Source organism: Peromyscus leucopus, chromosome 19 (genome assembly GCF_004664715.2).
Source record: "Peromyscus leucopus breed LL Stock chromosome 19, UCI_PerLeu_2.1, whole genome shotgun sequence".
Taxonomy (NCBI): Eukaryota; Metazoa; Chordata; class Mammalia; order Rodentia; family Cricetidae; genus Peromyscus; species Peromyscus leucopus.
The window spans coordinates 7766887-7771988 of record NC_051079.1 but is presented as its reverse complement, the minus strand read 5'-3'; the positions used below and the strand labels follow the sequence as shown (position 1 = coordinate 7771988).

At 41.4% G+C, this 5102-nt stretch overlaps 1 pseudogene; it reads right to left on the bottom strand.

Annotated features, from left to right (window-relative positions):
* Positions 1 to 4198: 4198 nt before the first annotated feature.
* LOC114708628 lies at positions 4199 to 4833 on the bottom strand (annotated as a pseudogene).
* Positions 4834 to 5102: the final 269 nt, after the last annotated feature.

The window sequence follows — 5102 nt, the reverse complement described above, 5'->3', positions numbered from 1 at the left end:
AAAACAGGGCAGTAAGTGCACCCTTCGTAGGCAGGTGAGGACTAAGTACACAAACAAAATTTAACTATCTCATTGTTTGCACTGATATTTAAGCTATCATATACCAGAAGTTTACACTGCTAGTGTTTGGATCTAGAATATACCATAGCTCATGTCTTGAAGGTGTGACCCCAGGGTGTGGAGCTGGTTTAACCCATAGATATGGGTCTAATTGGAGAAACTGATCAATGGGAATGTTCTCTTAAGGGGAGTCCTCAGCTCCTGTGTCCTTCTTTGCTCACTTTGTTCCTTAGCAACCCCAAGGTGAATTAGATCTCCTCTGGCATATGCTCTTGTTACAATACGAAAGACCCAGACAAATAGGATTAAGTGTCCATAGACTGAAACTTCCAACGTATTTTTTCGTTGTTGATTACCTAAGGAACTTTATTATAGTATTAGAAAGCTCAGGATAGCAAATAACACTATAACTGTTCCTTATATTAGGATTTTACAAGTATATATGGAAGAACATTTAATAGATTAAGTTAAATAAAATTAAAAATTAATTTAAAACAGACACATAGTCAAGTTATTGGTCATTTCTTTAATTGTATATAATTTCTTACATTAACCATCTCTTCTCATTGTGTGAACTTACTTTATAATACTTTAGTGTGGATATGATTATATAAATACATATTTATTTAATATTTCCTCTACGGTCTTTTACTTAATATTTAAGTTTTAAAGAGGTATCCACACTACAAGAAAAAAGGATTTAAAAGAGTCTAATTATGAGTCCATGCTGTAGAAGCAAAAGGCAATTTAGAGAACGTCTTCTTATTTATGTTTCTATACAAGTAGAACCAATTAATGTGACTTTCCCATTCCTGGTGTATAGCCAAAGGAAAGACGTAAGAGTACAAGGAGACACGGATAATTACACAGAAATATTACAAGGCACAAGTGTAGGCACCTGTCAATGAATGGTGGATAAACATTTTATACCTACATTATATTTACACATACAGTGAATATCTTCAATCATAAAGATGAATGATATCCTGGTACTTATGGGGAAATGAGTAAACACTGGAGCTTTTCATGATAATAAATGAAAGCTAGACACAGAACAATGACAATTGTGTTTTCTCTCATATGTGGAAACTTAAAGAAAAGAAGGAGAAAATTGTGCAAGTGGAGGAGGGCATGTAGAATACTGGGAAGGGGGACAAGGAGAGGATGGACAGTAGAAAGGTAAATGATGATGTGTGCATATGCGTGTGCATGTGTGTGTGCATGTGTGTGTGTGTGTAAATATCAAGTCAACTATGTCATTTTTTACATTAATAATAATTAGTATTTCATATTCCAATGCCAATTATAATAAATACATACTAGGTCTTGTAGTGAGTGATATAAATTTCAAACATTTTTTCTCGGCATGTGGTTTTCAGAATACACTGTGTTCTAGAAGTATAATATAACACATCTACTCTGAGAATAAAATTGTGACAAGCCCTGCAGCCTTACACCTAAAACCAGGCAGTTCCATTCTGACTGTACTTTGCCAGTCGATGGAGTATGTCTGTGCCTCCAGGAGCTTCTGTGAATACCTGTGGCACTGTTCTAGTGTCTACTCACTCAGCCTCTTCATTACTTATTTTCTGAACACTTTTCACTTTACCTCACTCACTTTTCTTCCATGTGAATATTGAAATCACTTTATCAAATATATCTACAATGATACTCAACATATTTATAAATATAAATACATATATTTACATGTTATATACATTCACAAATTATTACATAAAATGAAGTATTACTCAGCCATTAAAAAGGAAATCATAAAATTCACAGGTAAATGGATGGAACTAGAAAAAATCATTTTAAGTGAGGGAACCCAGACACAGAAAAATCAATATTGTAGCTAGAGTTTTCCTGCCTTGCCCACAGTCAGGACAAATCTTTGTCATCCACCAGTCCCATAGCTGCTCAGACCCAACCAAGTAAACACAGAGGCTTATGTTGTTTACAAACTGTATGGCTGTGGCAGGCTTCTTGCTAACTGTTCTTATAGCTTAAATTAATCCATTTCCACAAATCTATACCCTACCATGCGGCTCGTGGCTTACTGGCATCTTTTCATGTTGCTTGTCAGGGTGGCAGCTGGCAGTGAGTCAGTCCTCTGCCTTCCTGTTCTTTTATTTCTCCTCTCTGTTAGTCCCGCCTATACTTCCTGCCTAGCCACGGCCAATCAGGTTTTATTTATTGACCAATCAGAGCAACACATTTGCCATACAGACCATCCCCCAGCACAGCCAAGTGTAGACCATCTCAGACACCTGCACTCAGGCCCGTGGTCCTAATCATCCTCTATGAGGACCTGCTGGGTAAAGCCATGAGGAACCCAAGAACAGGCTCCCACAGGACATACAGAACATCCCACAGCAAAATATAGTATGTATTCATTTATATGTGGATATTAGTCAAGATAACTAAGTTACAGTCCCTAGAACCACAAAGATTATGTAAAGAGTAAGGGACTAGAGGGGGCCAAATAGAGATCCCTAGGAAAAGGAAATAGAATGGATAGTTATGGATGGATGTGGGGTGCTGAAGTAGAAGGATCCAGTGGGGAGGGGAAGGGAAGATGAGGATGAAGGAGGGAATACAGGGAGAGACAGCTAAAATTAAGAGCCATTTGAGGTATGATATAAAAACTTAACATTGTAGAAGCTTGCTAAAATGTTTACAGTATGAAAGCAATCTAAATGAAATCATGAGATAATGGGGGAGACAGAGCCCTACCTGACTATCTCTGTCACCAAATGAAGCTTCCAGTGCTGGGACTGTATCACATCTAATTTAGGTGCTTGACAAATGGTTCCCATGGGAATCCTCAAACAATTCAGGCTGTTGCCAAGAATGAAGGTTACTCTCCACAAACTGATGCCAGGCCCAATCCTGAAGACAACACATATAAAACCCATTGAACATGGAGCAGTCAAGCTGGTACCTTCATGGAACCTTTATCTCTACATGTTAGCATCTTGGAGTAACAATGCACACTATCAAAGGAGACATGTAAACATCAAGCCAGCCACAAACCCTTTAATCTACAGTGGTGTCCTATCTCAAGATGTGCTAGTACAATGGTGGCACACTGCCTGTTGGAGAACTAACCAGTATCCGATTTGATTAAGGATCACTCATTGAGATAGAACCCATACCCAATACTGCTTGGATGACCAGGAACCTGAGATTAGATACACCAGGGACCTAGAGGTAAACAAAATGCTACTGTTCTAATTTTTTAAAAAATCAATAAAATGGCTCCTAATGGTATTCTGCTATACTCAACGATTTGTGCCTGCTCAGTCATCCTCAGAGAATCTTTCTCCTGCAGCAGATGGGAACAAATAGAGACCCACAGCCAGACATTATGAGAGAGTGAGAGAAACAATGTGCTCTCTCTGTCAAATCCCTCCCCTCAGAGCTTAGGATACCCCGTGGAAAAGGAGGCAGGAGTAAGAGCCAGAGGGGATGGAGGACACCAAGAAAACAAGGCCCTTGAAGTCAACATGGTTGATACACATATGAACTCGCATATATCGAGGCAGCATGCACGGGACATGCATAGATCTGCACCAGATGGAGTCCTAGAGCTGGAAGGAGAGATAAACACAAACCCCTATCTGTAACCCAGAAGTAATCTCTATTGATAAGCATTTGTGAATGGGAATTTAGTTTTCTCCAAGATTGTCTCACTGGGGAAATGAACTACTCTTTTTTTTTTTTTTTTAACTGATAAAACGTTTTATTTCACTTTTGAGTTTTTACATTTTCCTGATACCTCCAGGTAAGGTGAAACTAGAATGCTTAAAAGACACACGAGTCTAGCACATCAGTAAGCAGGGTTTCTTTCTCTTTTTGCTGTACTATTTTCACAACCACAGGTGTGCTTGCTAGGTAAATACAACACCACGGAAGCAAACGACAGGCAGAATACTGGCAAGGAAAAAACAAAGCAAAGAGCTCCCAGATATACAGAGAGGCTTGGGTCCACACTCACTACTGCGTTATCAAGCGCCAAGTTTTTTTTTTTTTTTTTTTTTTTTTTTGGAGAAAAAAATGTGAGCTCATTTTATTCATTTCTTAGTAACAGGTATCAGGGTGGGGACAACAAAATGGGGTGCTGGGAATCGGATCCCTCTGTGAGGAGGCTCAAGCTTCCCAGAATCCCTTGTCCCTCCGCACTTTGGGCACTTGGTGTGGGCATGAGAGGGCAGAGGCAGGGCGTCATGGACAAAAGGCACTGATGGATTATATTTTAGGCTGGTGGGAAAGGAAGGCTCCTTCCGGGACCCAGGGAAGGCCATAGGCTCTCCAGATAGGCTCTCCAGCATCCTGACGTCAATCCTCTCCTTTCCCTTTCTTGGCTTTAGTCTTCGACTTGGTCTTGGAGGTGCAGGGCTTGGTCACGCGGATGGTCTCCTGGCACTGGGCGTTGTAGCGAGCCTTCTTCAGGGTCCCTTGGCGGGCTTTGGTGCCGGTGCCCCCATCGCACGCCCCCCAACTCTCAAACTTGTATTTGCAGTCGGCTCCAAATTCCTTCTTCCAGTTGCAGGGCACCTTGCAATGGATGCGCTGGGTCTGGGCTCCACAGGTACCCTCACCGAAACCCATGCCGCAGTCTTTGCTGCTGGGGGTGCAGGGCCCCCAGGTCCACTCGGAACACTCGCTCCCCAGGCTGCCCTTCTTCACCTTGTCTTTCTTTTTGGCCACCGCGGAGGTGAGCGCCAGGAGGGCAAGAAGGGCTAGAAGGAAGAAGCCTCAGTGCTGCATCTCACTCAGTGCCCGCAGCGGCCAGATGCTGATGCTTCACTCCCTCCCGCTAAGACCGCTGCGGCCCCTTTTGTCTTCATGCGCCAAGTATTAACTGCACATTTTTGTTTAGCTAGAAAGAAGGGATTTCGTGGTGGTTGTTTTTTGTTTTTAGTTTTTTGCTTTGTTTTTGTTTTGTGTTGTTTTTGTTTTTTGGTTTTAAATCAGTGCATGAATTCTTTTCTCACTTCAGCAGATGGACAAACAGATGGATTCTACAGCTCCATGGA